This window comes from Mobula hypostoma, chromosome 10, assembly GCF_963921235.1.
Source record: "Mobula hypostoma chromosome 10, sMobHyp1.1, whole genome shotgun sequence".
Classification (NCBI taxonomy): domain Eukaryota; kingdom Metazoa; phylum Chordata; class Chondrichthyes; order Myliobatiformes; family Myliobatidae; genus Mobula; species Mobula hypostoma.
In genome coordinates, this window is record NC_086106.1 from 35,408,256 (window position 1) to 35,431,698 (window position 23,443).

The 23,443-nt window shown below is 41.9% G+C and overlaps 1 pseudogene; it reads left to right on the forward strand.

Annotated features, from left to right (window-relative positions):
- Positions 1-13,514: 13,514 nt before the first annotated feature.
- Positions 13,515-22,174, forward strand: LOC134353278 (uncharacterized; annotated as a pseudogene).
- The last annotated feature ends 1,269 nt before the right edge of the window (positions 22,175-23,443 follow it).

Genomic DNA, 23,443 nt, shown 5'->3' on the forward strand with positions numbered 1-23,443 from the left:
GCTTGCACCATTTAACAAAGTCCTCCACCAGGGCCCTGTATTCATCCTCCTGTCCTCCCTTTATACACCCAACCGTTGCTGAGTCATCAGAGAATTTCTGCAGATGATGAACCTCGAGGTATACAGGGTAAACAGGAAGGGAGCTAATACAGAACTCTGTGGGTCCCCAGTTGCTTTTAGCCACATCTGACACACAGCTCTGAAGCTGCACAAACTATGCTCTGCCAATCAGGTAGTCCATCAACTAGGAAACAATGGAAGTTCCAACCTGCTTTGAATGGAGCTTTTCCCCCAGCAATGAGGGCTGTATGGTATTGAAGACATTTGAGAAATCAAAAAACATGATCCTCACAGTGCTGCCCTGCTTATTTAAATGTGAGTAGGCTCTATTCAGCAGGTAGATGACAACAGGTAAATTGACTCCAATGTGCACCTGGCAGACAAACTGCTGGGGATTGAGGACTAATTTGACCAGGGGGTTGGAAGTGAGCCAGGACCAGCCTCTCTGGGGTTTTTATGATGTGTGAGATCAGGGCCACTGGACTGTAGTCATTCAAGACTTTTGGTTGGCTCTTCTTGGGTACTGGGACCAGACATGATGTTTTCCAAACAGTCGTGACCCTTTTCAAATGGAGACTCATATTGAAAATGCTCTGGAAAACTCAGCACACTCCCTGAGGACCTTGGGTTTCACACCATCCAATCCTAATGCTTTGCCATGTCTGAGTGTCCCCAGAGCCCTTCTCACCTGCTCATAGTGAAGGTGAGTCCATGAAGACTGGTGAGTTGGTGCAAGGTGGGTTCTGGGGGAGGTGAAGATTGGGACGATAGCAGTTGCTATGTGGAGTTGAGGATGGTAGTTGCAGGGCAAGGAGGGGACGTAGACAGTGGTAGCCTATGTTGTTCATCCACGTGTTGAACTTGTGGGGGGAGGAGGAAGGAGAGGAGGCATTGGTGTTGGAGCATTGGCTTCCTTGGAACTAGACTGGTGTGCTGAGGGGGGTGTGAACAGGAGGGCAATTGTCAAAGCTATTGAAGAATTGGTTTATCTCATTAGCACATTGCGGGGCTGATTGAAGCTCGTGATGTCCTTTATGCCTGTCTACACCTCCTATGTGCTACTCTGCCCAAGCTTGTTCTCCAGCTCTCTCTTCTATTCCTCTTTAGCCATCCTGATCTCCTTCTTTAGCTTCCTCTGTACATGTTTCAATTCCTCCCTATCTCCTGATCTAAAGGTTCTCTTTCTGTGGTTGAGAAAAGCCTTTAGATCCCTTGTGACCTATAGTTGTTGTTAGGGAAGCAACAAACAGTCTTTGATGATATTATAGTGTCCACACAGAAGTTGATGTAGTCCGTGATGCAATCAGTAAGTCCTTTAATGTCTTCCCCATATGGTTCATAAAACACATTCCAGTCAGTAACCTCAAAGCAGCCCTTCAAGGTCTTGATGGCCTCTGGAGACCATTTCTTTACTATCTTGGTGGTAGCTAGCTGTTTTTGTACTTTGGGCTTATACAAAAGCATGAGGTGAACCAGGTTGTGATTTGATCTTCCAAGTGGGGGGGGGGGGGAAGCTGTGGAGCTGTATACATCTTTTAAATTTGCATATAGGAGATATCCAATGTTTTATTTCGTCTTGTGTGACACTTGACAAGCTGATCAGAGGTGGATAGGGTTGTCAAGTAAGGAACATGGTTGGAGTTTCCCGGTACTGCAATGAACGTATTGGGGTTATGAGTCTGGGGTCTCACAGTGGTAGTGTGTATGACATCACACACAGCCTCGGGACTGCATTGGGAAGATGGAATGCAGACAACAAGGTGAGGCAGAGCAGATAGACACATAGGACTGAGATATTGCAGTTGTTACAGAAATATGGTTGAGGGCCAGGCAAGACTGGCAATTCACTATTTCTGGATATGAATACTACATGCAAGATGGAGCTGGAGGTTATAGAAGGGGAGTTGCATTGGGGTACAAGTACAGTTGTCCAAATGTAACAACATAAGTAGACAGAGTGGTGAAGAATGCATGTGGCATGTATGCTTGCCTTCAATAGTAGGTCTAAGTTCAAGAGTTGTAACATCATATTACAGCTGTGCATGATACTGGTGAGACCACACTTGGAGTATTGTGTGCAATTCTTGTTAACTTATACAAAGGCTGCTATAAAAATGGAAAAGAAGAAGAAAAGATGTTTCCAGGACTAGTCTGTTTGACTTATAAGGAGAGATCATATAGACTGGATTCTTTTCCCTGAATCATCGGAGTCTGACAGAAGGGTATAAAATCATATTGGGTAAAGATAGGTCACAACCTTTTTCGTAGTATAAGGTAAAATTAGAAGGTATGGGGGTTTAAAGGAGAAAGGGGAAAAATTTACTGGGGAACTAAAGGCAAGTTTTTGACGCAGAATGGGCTGGATATATGGAATGAGCTATCAGAGGAGATTGTAGCATTTACAAAGTTTAAAAGACATTTAGATAGGTACATTGATAGGAAAGCTTTAGAGAGATATGGGCCACACCGACAAATGGCACCAGCTCAGGAAGAGAACACAAGATGCAGGAGAAATAAAGCAGATTAAGGAGCATCTGTGGAAAATAATGGACTGTCAATGTTTCAGGTCTTGCTCCATCTCTTCCCTTCACCTTTTTCAGCTTGTGGATCCTGGTGAGGAGGGATGTTAGATGGGGGAGGACAGAGTGGGAGGTGGTAGGTGGAAGTGAGAAAGGGCTGAAGATAATGAAATCTAATAGGTGAGGAAGATGGAATATAGAATCAATGAACAGAGATGAAGAGTGCAAACAGATGTATTAGGGAAGGTGATCCAGTGAGAGACTGTGTAGGTGATGGGCAGATGGAGAGGTTAGGGGAAGAGAAGGTAATGAGGACTAGGTGAATCAGGAAAGAGAAAATGAGACAAGGGAGGAGTTTACTATAAATTGGAGAATTCAGTGTTCATTCCACCAGGTTGTTAACTGCCCAGGCAAAACTCCCATCCCTCTAGTTTGCATTTAGTCTCATCTTTGCAGAAGAGGAGGCCAAAGATGTGCATGTTGGTGTGGGAATGGGGAGGAGAATTAAAATGGCTGGCCACTGGGATTGCTAGATAGCCATGGCAGTTGCTCAGTCTGCATCTGGTCTCACCAATGTAGAGGAAACCACATCAGGACATTGTTAGACTGGCCAGCAGCTTGGAGAAGCAAGGTTCGAAGACTTTGTGAATAAGGAGGTGGTTGAATTGATTGAGTCTCTCCAACAGGAACAAAAATGAACTTCAACAGCTTGCTTCTTTCATCAATGATATTGAGGCTGTCATAGTTGCCCTGTGATCATATTGAATGGCAGGACAGACTTAATGTCTGCATAGACAATTCATATTTCCTTGCACTCTGCGTGTTTTGAGGAAGAGAATGGAGCCTACTAAGTCAGCTGTCTTTGCAACAGTTAGCGGGAGATTTCTGTGTAAGGATGTAAAACTAAGAACATGGATCTTGAGCCCACTATGGAAAGTTCAAGAGAGAATGAGATCAACGCCGTTCATTTTACAGGAGGAGCTCCACAAGGAACTGATCAGGAATATGAAGCTGCAGAAAACCACTTCCTTCTTCAAGCTTCTTCAAGGATGTTACAGCCTTGTAACATCATTAAGTTGTAATTTGTGAAGAAAAGTTTTAATAAGACTAGTGTTTCCATTATTTTGTGTTTAAACATCACTTTATTATGAAGCAGGGTTAGTAAGTTTTGGCATCAACTCCTGTTTTCCACTGATTTAATAGCTAAAGTCCTCCACATTCTGGTAAAAGTCATTGTTCTGTCTGTCTACTTACAGGATCCAGCTTTCAGTGACTGGGACTATTGAAGAGTCTGTGTTCCATGTTCCCCTCTCTGATTAAAGAGACAGGCTTTGTCCCAAGATCAGTTGGGTGGTGAGAAGGAACACGAGTACAGTTCTCTGTATTGCTCAATCCCTGAATTTGGTAGCAGGGACATTACAATTTTTGCTGTCTTACTTCTTAGTTACTGACAGATCAAAAAGAGGAACAGACCCTTTAACCAACCTTCAAATAAGGGAATGAGAGAGGTATGTCTATGCAGGCAGAAGTATCAAATGGTCTGTTATCTGTTCAGTCCTAGGATTAAGGACTTCTTTTCTAGCTTTGAGAAGAACTGGAGTCGGAGCAGGGGGACCCAATTGCCGTCATCAAGGTAAGCACTAATGACATAAGTAGCACCAGGAAAGCGTTATTAGGAAATCAGGGTAAAATTGAAAACCAGAACCACAAGGCCAGTAATTTCTGGATTATTACCTGAGCAACATGCAAATTGGCAAATACTAAATGGGGTCAGATATGCAAATAAACAAAGTGTAGTGTGCAAGACATGGGTTCAGATTCTTGGAACACAAACACCACTAGTGGAGTCACAAGGAAGATACACCAGTGTCTTTATGAAGGCGGAGGTTTGGCATGTCACAAAATGATCCAACAATTTTCTACAGAAGTACTGTTGCAAGCATCCTGACTGGTTGCATCATGGTCTGGTACAGCAGTGGTTCAGATTGGAATAGTTTAAAGGCTGCCAACGTGACCTCTTGATAGTCAGAGGATGGTAAATCTGTGGGATTCGTTGCCACGAGCAGCTGTGGAGGCCAAGTCATTAGGCGCATTTAAGGCAGAGATAGATAGGTTCTTGATTAGCCAGGGCATCAAACGATATGGGGTGAAGACAGGGGAGTGGGGATGACTGGAAGAATCAGATCAGCTCATGATTAAATGGCAGAGCATACTCAGTGGGGCGAATGGCCTACTTCTGCTCCTATATCTTATTGTCTTATGGCAGAATGTAAATGGGGAAATGTCTAGTATGAAGGTGGCAGACCTTTTAGAGAGCACATGCCCAAGTGGTGATAATCTAAAAAAAATTCTCTCACAGGCAATGGTAGTTTTGAGCAGAAATTATCATTGATTGATGAATTAGTAACAATAACTATGAACTTTTTTAAGGAAAAAGGATGTCCGGTTGCTTATTTACATGTATTCATTGTTTTAATATTAATAAAAATATAATGCAAAGAGAATGAAATAAATGAAACATTTTGGAAAATGTAAAAATTATTAAATTAATCTTTTGAAAAGACAATTGAAAAATAACATTATTTCTATGTAGTATTGTTATTGTAACTATTTGCTCTCCATATAGTAATGTGTATACGAGGCCTGTAAGGATTTCAAGATGCATCATCCAACATCAAGTGTCTCACAAACGTCTAGCTGGTGCCAAGCTAATGTGAGATTTTCTTGTGAAATCATGTCACTGCTCTTGGGTTATAAAACAAAATTCTCTGCTTCATTTTGCAGTAGGGATAATTATTATGTATCTTATTATTATGGGCGGAGTTTACAGAATCGAGAATTAACACTCCATGCCATATGCCAACAAAATTTTGTGCATGCCACAGGTTTACCAGCCCTGTTTAGTACATCTTTGAAGGGAAGTGCTAAAGGGCATTTTAATCTACATGCTAAGTGAATAACCCAAACTGGCAAGTGTATTTTAGAAGTAGAACTTATGAACTGCATTGGGGATTGCTGTTAGAGCAATATGCATCAGAACCTACACAGGAACAACTGTTTTCAATTTATCAGTTACGAAACAGGAAGGATTAGTAAGAGATCTACTAAGAGATCTTGTGGTTAAAGATCCCCTAGGAGGTTGTGGTCACAATATACTACAAACCTAAATACAGTTTGAGGGGTCACACCACAGGAGCTGTGATTGGGCTAGTGTTAAATAGGTCGGTTGCTGGGCAGTGCGGTTCATTGGAGCCAGAAAGGCCTGTTCTTCACCGTATCTCTAAATAAATAAATAAACTGCACAAGATGCTGAAGAGACTGCACTTGGTAGACTGTGTGCAGGTTTAGTCACTGGGACATGGGATGCTGATTAGGGTTTATCATGAATGAAATTAGAGCTTTAGTGCTGGGGACTTGGCCTGGAAGAGGATGCCAGCATTGATTCCCTTACCCTGCTGGTGAAGATGGATGTACTGACAGCTCTGCTTTTGCTTCAAGTGCATAGAGGTGCCGATTGTAAGTAGTCCAAATCTCACACTATACAGAAAGACAGGGATCCCTGCTGTCCACTAGACCATGAGCTTTAGCAAAATTTAAGCTCTTTTCATTTGTTCCGATGGGCAATAACTGTGAATCCAGAAAGTGATGATCATCACTTTCTGGATTCCCTCCAAGAAAGGGAAAGATCACATCTTTCAGTGAGTTTTCAGAGACCTCTATTGTCAGGGGCTTGTTGTTTAACAGTGTAAAAAAGTTGTTAAACTTTATCAGAAGATGTCTGTGTTGTGGATTGTAAGTATAAGACTTTCATGTCTCTTACATGTTTCACTGAGCAAGTTGGTGACAGCTTGGAGCTTGTCCTCCAAACGTGCATATTCAAATGTCAACTGCTGATTGCAGCTTGACAACCATGGTTGCAATGATGTTCGTTCTGGTGCTGGTTACCATTGCCAGGAGCAGAACTCTATTGGTGATAGCTTTCCCTACTCCCACCTGATCTTTGTGGTGGCAATGTGACTGAGTAGTTTTCTATGTCTTATTTAATTAGTTCCAATGCAGCTGGACAGGTGTTGGAGGCAAGGTGCAATATTAATGCAAGAGGGTCTGAGGAAAATGTTGGATGATAATGTAGCTTTCAGAACAGCTTGGTTTATTGGTGGCTCTGATAAGGTCAGATTGCTTGAATTCACATTGTTATCATGTAGCAACATTAGGCAAATGGAAGATTACATCACATTGTGAGGTGGATAGTCTTAGTCTGTACTGATGTTAACATATATAGTTTGCTATGGAATGGAACCAAGAACACTTGTGTCAAAGGTGCAATTGTGGTTAAGGAGTTATTCAAAATTCTCCTTCCAGTGAGCAGTGTTGGCCTTTCTTTCTATGCTGTTCAGTTTTGCTTTGGCTCTCAATGGCATAGCTCCTTATGTTTTTGGATTATCTATGTCTTCATAGTGCTAAGGGATCCATACCATAGAACTATAAGGTATCAGAGCAGAATTAGGCCATTCAGCCCATTTAGTCTGTTCTACCATTCAATCATGATGGATTTATTTTATCTCCCAACCTCATTATTCTGCCTTTTCCCTGTAACCTGTAACCTTTGATATGGAGCCTATCAACCTCCACTTTAAATATACCCAATGACTTGGCATGATTTGCCACCCTCTGGCTAAAGAACTTCCTCCTCATCTACGTTTTAAAGGGATGTCCTTATATTCTGAGGCAGTGCTGTCTGGTCCTAGACTCTTCCATTATTGAACTCATCCTCTCCATGTCCACTGGGACTTAAAATATTCAATACATGTTGAGGTTATTAGCAGGTAGCTGGACATCCTGCTTGATTCCCAATTACCACCTATTCTTTAAAATTTGTTTATATGTCAAACCACAAGCTTGCTGCCTGTGGAGCTTTTATGCTTCCTTGTGCCGCAGTGGGTTTTCCAATCCAGGAACAAAATGTGTTTGCAGTTAATTTGCTTTGTGATTCATTTTAAAGTAGGCCTGCTCTTTTCTAGTAGACTACATTAGAACAACAGAAAATTTTTGACAAGAACAGGCCATTCAGCCCAACAAAATTTGCTAATTCCTATTCACATTGTGTGTTGAAATAACTATTGAGTTTAGATTTAAAAGTTTCTTAGGTACTACTCTCATCTACACAACTAGGTAGTTTGTTCCATGTGTCCACAACTGGCTATGTAAAGAAATGGTTCCTGATGTTAGTCTGAAATCTCTCTTTAACCAGTCTCCACCTATGGTCCTGTGTCCTCATTGATGGATCCTTGACTACGAGTCAAAGATGACCTGGAACTCAGGATGGCTGGCGTTTATAGGATTCCCTATGAATGCAGAGCAGTGTACATCGGCCATACGGTGGAAACCTGCATCAAAGAGCACAAGAGGTGTATCTGTTTGGTTTTCCCAGAGAAAGTGGTAGTAGCAGAACATCACATTCGCAATGGCCATTGGACTTACTTTTTTGGCATGTAACTACTGTGCCACACCAGTGGCTTTCGGGACCTCCTGGTGAGGGAAGCCATTGAAACAAAACTGGAGGAAAAGCATTTTAACAAACATGAAAGTCTCACTCTAAGTAAGAACTGGACTTCAATTGTAAACCATATGGGAAAGCAGAAACCTGATTGGATGAGGACTAACTAATCTGGAAGGACGGACAGAAAATGGAGGTATATCTACCACCGAATTAGATATGCCCAGGTGTCATCCCCGATGAAGATGGCAAGGTTTGTCATTGAAACGGCAGTCAAAATCAATATCTGTACCCGGCTGGAAGCCCGAGAAGAGTTTATTCATTTTGATTTGGGTGCTAACAATATTGGATTTTGGGCTAGTGCAGTCAAGTTCAAGTTTATAGTCATCTGACTATACAAACATGCAACCAAACAAAACAGTGTTCCTTTGTACCACACAGTGCATAAACCAAAGTATTGTACTGTAAATAAGGTAATAAAATATAATTCAAAATGCATATAGTAATGCACAGTGCAGGTAAATATCTTGCTGTCCTAGTGACAAGACCTCAGTGGTGATAGGGTATTCATTAGTCTCACATCCTGGAGGAAGAAGCTGTTACCTAGTCTGACAGTCCTAGTCTTGATGCCTCTGTACCTCCTTCCTGATGGTAGTGGATCAAATAGATTGTGGGATAGCTCGTAGGGATGCTTAACAATGCTTTGACCCCTACATCTGCAATGCTCCTGGTAAATGTCAGAAATAGTGGGGAGGGAGACCGGATGATCCTCTTGATGGTTCTTACTGTGCTCTGTAAGGTTTTGCAGTCAAATGCCTTGCAGATTCTGTACCACGCAATAATACAGTTAATTTGTTCTTGGTCATTCCCTTTAAACTAGACCTGCTCTTTTCTAGTAGAGTAGACTCTCGATTTAAGTGCTAATGATATTGGATTTCAGGCTAGTGCAATGCGGACACCGTTGATTGGTATTATTACAATAGTCAATGAGTTAATCTGAGAAGGATTATTTTTGTGGGGCCTTTGAGGCCTTCGACATTGATTTTCTTTCAACAATGCAACAAATTTGATTGTGATAACTCAAAGAGATGTCTTCCTGTCTGTTGTAGATAAAGTCAAAACCAGATTCCCCTTTAACTACTTCCTCTTTGTGGTCAAAAAGCTGCTCCCTGCATTGCAGTGTAAATTTGATCCCTCTTCATGCATCAGGAATGATTTTCATTGTGCAATCACACATAAAAGCCCTTGAGTAGAATTAAGCCCTTGGTGGGGGAAAATGTCGCGCCCTTTTCAGGGCGCTTAGTCCACCTTTGGTCCCCACCTGGCACTCAGCTCTCACCTGTGGCTCCCTGTAGCTGTTTGCATGCATCAGCGGCCACACCCCAGGCAACGGCTTCGACAAGCCGGCTAAACCAGGTGAGGGTCTCAAACCCCCGGTGAGATAGGGAGTTGTCTATCCCAGCATGTGAAGACAGACTCCGGCGGATTGAGCGGACGAGACCAGCGGAAGATTCAACGGTCAAGAAGGCGGTCTCTGCAAGCGTCCTGGAACGTGTAGAGTGGGACAAGACACAGAAGATGTCCTGGTCATCCACTGCGCCTCCTCCCATCTCCAGCCGTCTAGACTCTGTCTTGCCACTGGATCCAGATGGGAATTGGGAAGAGACAGTGAGGCTGACGCTGCGCAACTCTCCCTCACTTAAATCCAAATCACGCGCTAGTCTCGACACCATCATTATGGTGTTGAGGTCCTCTTCGACGTCAACGATGGACGAACAACAACAACAACAAGTAGAATTAAGAAAAATCCCAAGTTGTTCTACGTGTCTGTGAAGAAAAAGAAGATGGCTAGAGTGACTGATCAGATGTAGAAGAGGAAACATGTGCCTGGAGTGGGAAGTCTTTAGTGAATACTTTGCCTCAGTATCCTCCATTGAGAGGGATCTTAACACTTGTGAGGACAGCATAAAGTAGGCTGACATGCCAGACCATGTTGACATCAAGAAAGAGAATGTGTTGGAACTTTTGAAAAAACATTCAGATAGATGAGTTTCCAGGGCTGTATGGGACATACCCCAGGTTATTACTGGAAGTGAGAGAAGAGATTGCTGCATTCGGCAATGATCTTTGCATCCTCATTGTCCTCAGGAGTAGTTTCAGAAGACTGGAGGGTGGCAAATGTTATTCCTTTGTTCAAGAAAGGGAGTAGGGATAACCCTGGGAATTATAAGCCCTTGAGTATTACTTCAGTGCTGGGCAAATTATTGGAGAAGAATTTTAGAGACAGGATTTACAAGTATTTGGGGAAGTATGATCTGATTAGGGATAGTCAGCATGGCTTTGCGTGGGGTAGATCATGCCTTACGAGCCTGATTGAATTCTTAAAGGATGTGACAAAGCACGATAATGAAGGTAGAGCAGCAGATGTGGTGTACGTGGATTTTAGTAGCCATTCATAAAGTTCCACATGGTAGACTCATTCAGAAAGTAAGGATGAACGAGGTCCAGAGAAACTTGGCTGTATGGATACAGAATTGGCCTGCTAATAGATGGAAGAGAATGGTTGTAGATGGTGTGTTTTTTGCCTGCAGATCACTAATCAGTGCTGTTCTGGGACCTCTGGTCTTTGTAATTTTTATAAATGACTTGGATGAGGAAGTGAAAGGCTGTGCTAGTAAGTCTGCAGATGACAGAAAGATTGGTGAAGTTATGGATTGTGTGGTTTTCATATGTTACAGGACATTGACAAGGTGCAGAGTTCAGCTGAAAAGTGGCAGATGGAGTTCACCTGAAAAAGTGTGAAGAGATATACTATGGAAGGTCAAATTTGAAAGCAGCGTACACAGTTAATAGAAGGATTCTTAGCAGTGTGGGGAGACTGAAAGGTCTTGGGGTCCACATCCATAGATACCGTGCAAGTTGATATGGTTTTTGAGAAGGAATATGGCGTGTTGACCTTCATTAGTAGGGGAGTTGAGTTTCAGCCATCTGGTAATGTTGCAGTTCTATAAAACTTAGGTTAGACCCCACTTGGAATACTATGTTCAGTGCTGGTCACCTCGAAATAGGAAGGATGTGGAATCTTTAAGGCTGATTTATACTTTCTTTACTTCCTGAGGAAGCTAATGAAATTTGGCCTATCCCCTAAAACCCTCACTAATTTTTATAGATGCACCGTAGAAAGCATCCTTCTAGGGTGCATCACAACCTGGTATGGAAGTTGTCCTGTCCAAGACTGAAAGAAGCTGCAGAAGATTGTGAACACGGCGCAGCACATCACACAAACCAATCTTCTGTCCGTAGACTCACTTTACACCGCACGCTGTCAGAGCAGTGCTGCGAGGATAAACAAAGTCACGACCCACCCAGCCAACAGACTTTTCGCCCCTCCTCCCTCCGGGAGAGGGTTCAGGAGCTTGAAGACTCATACGGCCAGATTTGGGAACAGCTTCTTTCCAACTGTGATAAGACTGCTGAATGGATCCTTACCCGGATCTGGGCCGTACCCTCCAAATATCCGGACCTGCCTCTCGGTTGTTTTTGCACGACCTTACTTCCCATTTTTCTATTTTCTATTTATGACTTATAATTTAATTTTTTAATATTTACTAATTTTAACTATTTTAATATCTTTAATATTTGTAATCCAGGGAGTGTGAAGCGCAAAATCAAATATCGCTGTGATGATTGTACGTTCTAGTACCAATTGTTTGGTGACAATAAAATAAAGTACTTGTGAGTCAAATGGGCGCCGTAGGTATGGCGTCGCCGCGAATCCTACGCCGTAGCTTAACGCAGGGGTCCCTAACCTTTCTCGCACTGCAGACCGGTCTAATATTGACAATATTCTTGCGGACCGGCTGACTGCGGGGGGGGGGGGGGTGGAGATGGTAGGGTTGCCATCGGACAAGAGTAGCAGTCAAATACGGGACAATCGTGTCTACCCCAAGAAAGACTACCATAACCATTAAGCCTTGCGGGGGCACCTGTGTGCGCAAGCGTGACGTGCGCATACATGTACAAGTCTATTTCTTCCTACAAATCGTTTTTGGCGATTCCGTTCAGTAAAACTACACTGTACGTACATCATTTCTACTTTATATAGGCTGTGTATTTATCATATCATTCCTGCTTTTACTATATGTCAGTGTTATTTTAAGTTTTATGTGTTATTTGGTATGATTTGGTAGGTTTTTTTTGGGTCTGGGAACGCTCCAAAATTTTTCCCGTATAAGTTAATGGTAATTGCTTCTTCGCTTCACGCCATTTCGACACAAAAGCGGGGGAAATATGGGACAAGGGCGATCCCGCATGGGACAAACCAATTTAGCCCAATATACGGGATGTCCCGGCTAATACGGGACAGTTGGCAACCCGGGGGGGGGCGGTATTAAACACGAACGGAATATAGGTGATAAGTCAACTACAAGTCACGTATATGTAGCTAATACACCTAATTTCGTTTCTGAAAGGGTTTCTCTAACGAATTTAATATTAAACACGCAGCTCGTATTTTCCTCGCTTGAATATAGTGCTAAGTCACTTATAAGTCAATAGCATAATAACATTTTAGGTAACGTTTGGATATTAAACACACAGCACATATTTATCCCGTATGAACATCATTGCAACACACCAATATCGCTGAATCAGTGGGAGCCCTGGGCTTGTTTCCCTGCAACAACACGGTCCTATCGAGGGGTGATGGGACACAGCGATACTCGAAGGGGGTTCTTTATGTCCAGTCTATTCTGCAATTTAGTTTTCGTTGCATTCATTGCAGAAAACCCCGCTTCGCAGAAATAGTGAACGCAGCAGGGCAGGCAGCATCTCTAGGAAGAGGTACAGTCCGTGACCCTTCGCCTGAAACATTGACTGTACCTCTCTAGAAATGCTGCCTGGCCTGCTGCGTTCACCAGCAACTTCGATGTGTGTTGCTTGAATTTCCAGCATCTGCAGAATTCCTCGTGTTCGCAGAGATATGTTGGAAATGGAAGCAACGTTTTCAGTGCTTTCGTGGCTATCTCAGGATATTTAGCCTTGACTTTGATTCAGAATGCCAGCAGAGATGTTATGTCAAACATACTTTTCAGCCCGCCGTCATTTACAAGCTCGAGGAGTTGATCTTCTTTCCGCGCTGACATGGATGGCCCGCGGGTAATAACCTCGCGTGCGTTCAAGTTCAACAGTGGGCATGAAAGGGAATGAGGAAAGGTACAGCTGACACATATCACCAAATCATATCGTTTCCTCGCGGCCCGGTGGTTGGAGACCACTGGCTCTCCCACAATGTAACTACGCGTGGCTGCGACGCAGATTGCAACAACTGTGATTGGTCCGCTTGGTAGCATCGCATTTCCCTCTACGCATTTCCGGTTGCTTATTTTTTCTCCACCATTTCAGAATTGAAAGAGAAGAGAGGAGTATAAGTTTGGAAAATGGACCAAATCGAGGAGAGGTTAATGGAGGAAGTCCGAAAATATGTACATTTGTACGACTCCTCGTCGCCATACTATAAAGTCTGCCAAATGGCATCAAATACATGGAAAGAAAAAACATGGGTCTGGACGTCACGGAATGCACAAAGAGATGGAAAAACTTGAGGGACAAGTACGTGCACGCCCGGAAAAAGCTCTCCAGGAGGAGCGGGGACCCAGGCGGAAAAAAAGTACCGGCGTTTCATTTGCCTCTTTCCTGGCTGGCACCACGTATTAAGCTCCGGGAAACAGAGTCAAATTATGACGATGACAAGGTAAACATAACATGTTCTTTGTATCCTAAACCTTCCTGTTGTTGTGTTTAGGCTAGCTAGCAAGCGAGCAATACTGTCAACACACATCAAAGTTGCTGGTGAACGCAGCAGGCCAGGCAGCATCTCTAGGAAGAGGTACAGTCGATGTTTCAGGCGTGAGGACTAACTGAAGGAAGAGCTATTAAGAGATCTGAAAGGGGGAGATCCAAAATGATAGGAGAAGACAGGAGGGGGAGGGATGGAGCCAAGAGCTGGATAGGTGATTGGCAAAAGGGATATGAGAGGATCATGGGACAGGAGGCCCAGGGAAGAGGAAAAGGGGGAGGGGGGAAAACCCAGAGGATGGGCAAGGGGTATAGTCAGAGGGACAGAGGGAGAAAAAGGAGAGAGAGAGAAAGAATGTGTGTATATAAATAAATAACGGATGGAGTACGAGGGGGAGGCGGGGCATTAGCGGAAGTTAGAGAAGTCAATGTTCATGCCATCAGGTTGGAGGCTACCCAGACTGAATATAAGGTGTTGTTCCTTCAACTTGGGGTGTGGCTTCATCTTTACAGTAGAGGAGGCTGTGGATAGACATACCAGAATGGAAACGGGATGTAGAATTAAAATGTGTGGTCACTGGGAAATCCTGCTTTCTCTGGCGGACAGAGCGTAGGTGTTCACCAAAACGATCTCCCAGTCTGTGTTGGGTCTCGCCAATATATAGAAGGCCACATCGGGAGCACCGGACCCAGTATATCACCCCGGCTGACTCACAGGTGAAGTGTCGCCTCACCTGGAAGGACTGTCTGGGGCCCTGAATGGTAGTAAGGGAGGAAGTGTAAGGGCATGTGTAGCACTTGTTTTGCTTACAAGGATAAGTACCAGGAGGGAGATCAGTGGGGAGGGATGGGGGGCGGGGAACGAATGGACAAGGGAGTTGCGTAGGGAGGGATCCCTGCGGAAAGCGAGGGGGAGGGAAAGATGTGCTTAGTGGTGGGATCCCGTTGGAGGTGGCAGAAGTTACGGAGAATAATATGTTGGACACAGAGGCTGGTGGGGTGGCAGGTGAGGACCAGGGGAACCCTTTTTCTAGTGGGGTGATGGGAGGATGGAGTGAGAGCAGATGTACGTGAAATGGGGGAGATGCGTTGAGAGCAGAGTTGATGGTGGAGGAAGGGAAGCCCCTTTTTTTTTCTTTTTAAATATTTTTATTGAATTAGTACACACAAGGTAAAACATACAGCAACCAATACATTGTTATGATATAGATATACAAGAAATATTAACACAAAAAAAAATGAAAACAACATAGATTAGTTATAAAATAACAAGGTAATATAATTATATACTAGTTTTTCATATATAATGGTAAGGAGGAAAAAACCCCCCCAAAAAAAACTACCGTGCCACTCAGCTACAAAGCAAAGCAATGGGCTAGCTAGGTAAATAGTAGACTTAAACAGATTAAACAATCATGTCCTCAAACCTGACCTCCACTAATAGCAGATAAAATCCACGAAGGGAGTATATATATGATCAGAGAGGAAAAAAAATAGTTTCATTAAATGAAAATATTGGATAAAAGATCTCCAGGTCTGTTCAAATTTAACTGAAGGATCATGAAGATTACTTCTGATTTTTTCCAAACGTAGACACAGAGTCGTTTGAGAGAACCAGAAAAACGTAGTTGGGGCGTTAATCTCCTTCCAATGTTGTAAAATACACCTTTTCACCATTAAAGTAAGAAATGCAAAAATTCTACGCGCTGAGGGGGATAAATTACTGGAAGTTTTAGGTAATCGAAAGATAGCAGTGATAGGATGGGGAGAAATATCACTATTCAAAACCTTTGAAATAATATTAAAAATGTCTTTGCAAAAAGTTTCCAGTGTAGGACAAGACCAAAACATATGGGTCAAGGAGGCTATCTTGCCATGACATCTATCACAAAGAGGTTTTATATGAGAATAAAAATGAGCTAATTTGTCTTTAGACATATGTGCTCTATGGACAACTTTAAATTGAATTAAGGAATGTTTGGAACAGATAGAGGAAGTATTAACTAGTTGTAAAATATGAGCCCAGTCATCCGCTGAGATAGTGAGGTCCAATTCCTTTTCCCAGTTGGTCCTAATCTTATCGAATGGAGCTATCCCAAGTTTCATGATAGTATTATAAATAATAGCCGTTACACCTTTCTGACACGGGTTGAGGTTAATGTTAGTGTCTAAAATATTTGTAGGGGGTAACGTCGGAAGGGAAGGAAGTATGGTATTTAGGGAACTTCTAACTTGCAAATATCTAAAAATGTGTTCTTGATAAATTGTATTTGTTAGATAACTGTTCAAAAGACATAAGGGAACCATCTGAAAATAAGTCCAAAAACCGTGATATGCCATTAGTCTTCCAAATTTGAAAGGCACGGTCCGTAGAGGAGGGGTGAAAAAACATATTGCCAATAATAGGAATCGCTAGCACAAATTGATTAAGATCAAAAGACTTTCAGAATTAAAACCAGATACGTAAGGTATGTTTAACTATTGGGTTGCAAACCTGCTTATACCATTTCAAATTGGAGGGAAGAGAAGATCCTAATATAGAGCCAAGTGCTTAGCCTTGAACAGAATGTAATTCCGATACCACCCATTTAGGAATGGATAGTGTATCTTGGTCAAGTAACCAAAATTTCATGTGTTGAATATTAATTGCCCAAAAAGAAAATCTAAAGTTAGGTAATGCCAAGCCTCCATCTCTCTTAGCTTTCTGTAGATGTATTCTACCTAATCTTGGATTTTTATTTTGCCAAATAAATGAAGAGATTTTCGATTTTCTACTTCATCAAAAAAGGATTTTGGAACAAAATTTGGTAATGCCTGAAATATATACAAAAATTTTGGCAGAATAAACATCTTAACAGCATTAGTACGACCAGTCAAAGTTAAATAAAGTGGAGACCATTTAAATAAAAGTTGTGTAATATGATTAATTAAGGGGAAGAAATTAGTCTTAAATAAATCCTTATGTTTACAGGTAATCTTAACCCCAAGATAAGAAAAATGATTATTAACCTATCTAAATGGCAGGTTCTGCTATAAGGGAACGTGCTTATTAATAGGGAAGAGTTCACTCTTATTAAGATTTAATTTGTATCCTGAAAAAAAGACTAAATTGTGCTAATAAATCTAAAGATGCTGGAATAGATTTTAGAGGATTAGAAATATATAAAAGTAAGTCATCAGCGTAAAGTGATACTTTATGAGACTTTAACCCACGATTTATATCAATAATGTTAGGAGATTCTCGAATAGCAATTGCAAGAGGTTCTAATGCAATATCAAATAATAAAGGGCTAAGAGGACAACCTTGTCTGGTACCTCGAAAGAGAGGAAGAAAAGGTGAATTTAGAGTGTTAGTACGAACTGAGGCCATAGGAGAGTGGTATAACAGTTTGATCCAGGATATATATTTCGGGCTGCAGTGAACATTTCAAGCACCTTAAATAGGTGGGGCCATTCGACCCTGTCAAAGGCTTTTTCAGCGTCTAGAGAAATGATACATTCAGGATCATTTTGTGACGGGGTATAGACAATATTTGAAAGTGTACGAATATTATAAAAAGAATAACGATTCTTAATAAAACCCGTTTGGTCTTCTGAAATAATATAAGGAAGTGCTTTTTCTAGTCTGTTTGCTAATAATTTAGAAAAAATCTTAGAGTCAACATTTAGCAAGGATATTAGTCTATAAGATGCACATTGAACGGGGTCTTTATCCTTCTTTAGTATTAAAGAGATCAATGCTCTATAAAAGGATTCTGGTAGTTTACCAAGTTTTAATGAGGCCTCCAGAATCCTGAATAACCAGGGGACTAATGAGGGTGCAAAAAATTTAAAAAATTCCACGGTAAACCCATCAGGGCCAGGAGCTTTCCCCGAATTCATAGAGAAAATAACATTCTTGATCTCATCAGTAGTAAAGGAAGATTCTAACTTAGAGGATATATCATGTGTAATCTTAGGGAAATCTAGGTTATCTAAAAAGTCACACGTATGTTTAGAATCTCGTGGAGATTCTGATTGATATAAAGAGGAATAAAAATCAAAAAAGGATTGATTAATCTCAGCTTGATCAAATGTTAGTTGATCTTTTTGATTATAAATCTGATTAATTTGAAATTTAATGGAGTTAGTCTTCAGCTGATTAGCCAACAGTTTACCAACTTTGTCACTATGTATATAAAATTCACTTCGTCTTCATTAATTGATTTGCAATAGAGGACGAAAGTAATAAACTGTATTCCATTTGAAGTTCAGTTCTTTGTTTATACAGCTTCTCAGATGGAGCTGTAGCATATTTCTTATCTATTTCCTTAATCTTGTCCACAAGAGCAAGCTCTTCCTCCTTCAGCCTTTTCCTCAACGCAGCAGAGTACAAAATGATCTGGCCACGAATATAAGCTTTAAAAGTATCCCAAAGAGTATTCATGGAAGTATCGTCTGTACTGTTAATTGTAAAAACAAGATCAATCTGTTCATTCATAAAATTAACAAAATCCAAGTACTGAAGCAACAGCGGATTAAACCGCCATTGTCTATTATTTTGCGTACTGGCCAATAGTTTAATAGAAAGCTTAAGTGGAGCATGGTCCGAAATGGTTATAGTATCATATTTACACTTAACTACTGAAGAAATAAGACGAGAGTTAATAAAAAAAAAATCAGTTCTTGAGTAAGAGTGATGAACATGTGGGGAAAAAAAAGAGGTCTTTTCCCTGGGGATGCAGAAACCGCCAAATGTCCATTGACCCCAAATCTGAGAGAAATGAATTAATCAAGGTTGCAGATTTATTGAGAAGTGTCCGTATAGGGGCCGAGCGGTCCAATGATGGGGATAAACAGGTATTGAGATCTCCGCCCCAGATTATTGAAAACTCATTCAAATTCGGGAACAAATTAAATAATGAATTATAAAATTCTGGACAGTCCGAGTTTGGAGCATAAACGTTAACCAGAACTACCTTTTTATTAAGGAGTAAACCACTAACTAGCAAAAATCTACCACTCGGATCAGAGATAATATCCTGTTGCACAAATGTAATTGAGGGATCTATGAAAATAGAAACTCTTCGAATTTTGGCATTGGAATTCAAATGATAATGTTGATCCTTCCAGAACTTAAAAAAGCATAATCTGACCCCCCCTCCGCACATGGGTTTCTTGTAAAAATAGAATATGTGCTTTAAGTCTCCCGAATACTTTGAAAATTATTTTCCTTTTAATTGGATGATTAAGACCATTAGTATTCCAAGAGACAAAATTATTAGTAGAATCCATAACACCTAAAGTCAATCCTCAAGTAAGGGGAGGATTGACAATAGGTTCAACCCACGAACCCGGAAAGGGAACAGAGTAAACATGAGAAACCGAGAGAGAGGACGCGAAAAGTACTACAATAATATAAGCATAGCCCAAGAAGAAAAAAACTAAAAAGTGAAGCTCCCCCCACCACCCCCACCCCAGAAGCCTTAAGCTAAATCTTAAATAGACTAGCCAGATAGAAGCAAGCACTAAATCTATCCCCATGACTTCCGATAGACACTCAGTAAAAAAGTGTATATATAAAAGGATCAGCTAAAGTTGTAAAACAGTAAAAAAGTAAAAATAAATTCAGAAGTACACCGATTATAATGATATATTACAAAGAAAAAAAATATATATATAAAAAACCGTTGACATACAACAAACCTTATAATTAGGAAAGGAAAAGAAATGTCTGCATAGACTAGGGAACAAAAAATTACAAAGTTTAAGGCCTCCAGGTAGGTACGAAAAATGATGCTGTGGGAGTGGCCACCCAGAATCCCCAGGGAAGAAGGAATGACGCAGTTTAAAAAAAAGAATTTGGCAACCATATTAATTAAACAAAAAGAAAAATTTCTGCCCTCAGAGCAAAAAAAAGAAATTAAAACCCAACAGATTAACAAACTCCAATCAGGCACTGATAATTTAATAGTGTGATTAGGATGTTGAAGGCGAATGTTGATCCAGGTAACTCGGCATCCGACAGAGAGTCGAAAAAATGGGAAGACAGATCAGACAATCGGATCCTCAAACGTGCAGGATATTGCAGCACAGGTTTTAAATTCATCTTGTAGAATTCTGCCATCACAGATCTATAACGAACACGTTGGTCGTGAACCTGTTTGCTAAAATCCTCCACCAATCGAAAGCGGAGATCCAAGAAAATAATGTACCCTTTAGGTTGAGCAAAACGAAGCAACTTTTCCTTGTCTTGAAAATAATGAAAATGTAAAATAACATGCCGAGGTTTGTCTGACTTAGACAAGTATAATGGGACTTCGAGCCCTATCCAATGGTGGTGGTTGATCAGGAAACACGGTGGGAAATGAATCTTTTAAAAGTTGAGAGAAAAACTTAATAGGGTCTTCAGATTTGGCAGATTCTTTGAGTCCAATAATTCTTATATTTTGACAACGCATTCTGCATTCTAAATCAGAATTTTTAAAGGTAAGGAATTCAAGTTTTTTCTTCATTGTAGTAATTGTTTCTTCAATTTTTCCGATCTTAAGTTCATTCTGTTGTGTATGAACTTGGAGATTAGATACAGCAGTCTGATGTTCCATGATAGTTGTTTTCATATTATCAGTTTCATCGATGATTCTCTCTAGTTTAGAAGAAATCTCCGCACGAATCAAATCCGATATAGCTTGCATAATTACTGCCAATTCAACCGGATGGGGGTTGGTAGCTTTCGGTCTGACAGGAGGTTTGCCATTTTTCCCGTTCTTAGACATACCGGACCTTAAAAACATCCAAGTATATAATGACAATCCATTGCAAGGTATTGTAAAGGTCGGTGCCTTAAAAGTTAGCTTAAATGTAGCTGATCATAGGGTGAGGATTCAGAGCACCACTGGAAGTCTCCGCCCCTTTCTTTAAAAAAAAAGGAGGACAACTCCCTCATCGTGGAATGAAATGCCTCATCCTGAGAGCAGATGCGGTGGAGATGGAGGAATTGTGAGAAGGGGATGGCATTTTTGCAAGAGACAGGGTAAGAAGAGGAATAGTCCAGATAGCTGTGAGAGTCCGTATGCTTATAGTAGACATCAGCAGATAAACTGTCTCCAGAGATAGAGACAGAAAGATCTAGAAAGGGGAGGGAGGTGTCGGAAATGGACCAGGTAAACTTGAGGGCAGGGTGAAAGTTGGAGGCAAAGTTAATGAAGTCAACTAGCTCAGCATGCGTGCAGGAAGCAGTGCCAATGCAGTCGTCGATGTAGCGAAAGAAAAGTCGGGGACAGATACCAGAATAGGTTTGGAACATAGATTGTTCCACAAAGCCAACAAAAAGACAGGCATAGCTAGGACCCATACGGGTGCCCATAGCTACACCTTTAGATTGGAGGAAGTGGGAGGAGCCAAAGGAGAAATTATTAAGAGTAAGGACTAATTCTGCTAGACGGAGCAGAATGGTGGTAGAGGGGAACTGATTAGGTCTGGAATCCAAAAAGAAGCAGAGAGCTTTGAGACCTTCCTGATAGGGGATGGAAGTATATAGGGACTGGACATCCATGGTGAAAATAAAGCAGTGTGGGCCAAGGAACTTAAAATCATCAAAATGTTTAAGAGCGTGAGAAGAGTCACGAACATAGGTAGGAAGGGATTGAACAAGGGGGGATAAAACCATATTGAGGTATGCAGAAATACTGTCTAGTTGTAAACATGGCATATTGATTTGCGCAAAGATGATTCTTCCGTGAAAGAGAAATGTAATATGTAATAGGCTTTAATTGTATCTGGCTTGCTCATAAAGCAAACGCAATACAGTAACCAGTATTCTGCCAATGTAGGCATATGCCGTTTTCTCGTTTTCATAGCTCTGCCAATCCGTGTACAGACACTGAATGCATGTATTACCTGTATGTATAATTACAAAGACTAACTTAAACTATTTGCAATTTCTTTCATAATCACAGGACAGAAATGATTCAGCCTTGGGGTTGTCCACCTCCTCAGTTGCTGAGGAAAACCAACTGCCAGACATTCTATCTTAAGTGCAGAATCATCATCAAGTAGTGAGGCATCTCCTCTGCTCCCCAGCCCAAGGATAGCACAGAGGAAGAAGAGGAAAGGACGTGATGACTGGTTTCAGCAGCAGTTCATCTAGTTGGAAGAACGTAAGGTGGGATTGCAACAAAGACTGCTGAATGAAAATGATGAGGTCTCCAGGTTTGTGCAAGCATTTGCTGACATGCTGCGGAGGCTGCCGGAGGAGCACAGTCCACAGACAGTGTTCGATGTCTACAAAATAGTATTTGGGAGGCAGCAGCAGAAACAATAAACAATTGCATAATCTATTATTTTTATCTTTTTTTATGTAACACTTGGCACCTTATGTAATGCACAGTACTGCAAATAAATAACATACATCAAAGTTGCTGGTGAACGCAGCAGGCCAGGCAGCATCTATAGGAAGAGGCGCAGTCGACGTTTCAGGCCGAGACCCTTCGTCAGGACTAACTGAAGGAAGAGTGAGTAAGGGATTTGAAAGCTGGAGGGGGAGGGGGAGATGCAAAATGATAGGAGAAGACAGGAGGGGGAGGGATGGAGCCGAGAGCTGGACAGGTGATAGGCAGAAGGGGATACGAGAGGATCATGGGACAGGAGGTCCGGAAGAAAGACGGGGGGGGGTGACCCAGAGGATGGGCAAGAGGTATATTCAGAGGGACAGAGGGAGAAAAAGGAGAGTGAGAGAAAGAATGTGTGCATTAAAAAGAGTAACAGATGGGGTACGAGGGGGAGGTGGGGCCTAGCGGAAGTTAGAGAAGTCAATGTTCATGCCATCAGGTTGGAGGCTACCCATACGGAATATAAGGTGTTGTTCCTCCAACCTGAGTGTGGCTTCATCCTTACAGTAGAGGAGGCCATGGATAGACATGTCAGAATGGGAATGGGATGTGGAATTAAAATGTGTGGCCACTGGGAGATCCTGCTTTCTCTGGCGGACAGAGTGTAGATGTTCAGCAAAGCGGTCTCCCAGTCTGCGTCGGGTCTCACCAATATATAAAAGGCCACATCGGGAGCACCGGACGCAGTATATCACCCCAGTCGACTCACAGGTGAAGTGATGCCTCACCTGGAAGGACTGTTTGGGGCCCTGAATGGTGGTAAGGGAGGAAGTGTAAGGGCATGTGTAGCACTTGTTCCGCTTACACGGATAAGTGCCAGGAGGGAGATCAGTGGGGAGGGATGGGGGGGACGAATGGACAAGGGAGTTGTGTAGGGAGCGATCCCTGCGGAATGCAGGGGGGGGGGAGGGAAAGATATGCTTAGTGGTGGGATCCCGTTGGAGGTGGCGGAAGTTACGGAGAATAATATGTTGGACCCGGAGGCTGGTGGGGTGGTAGGTGAGGACCAGGGGAACCCTATTCCTAGTGGGGTGGTGGGAGGATGGAGTGAGAGCAGATGTACGTGAAATGGGGGAGATGCGTTTAAGAGCAGAGTTGATAGTGGAGGAAGGGAAGCCCCTTTCTTTAAAAAATGAAGACATCTCCCTCGTCCTAGAATGAAAAGCCTCATCCTGAGAGCAGATGCGGCGGAGACGGAGGAA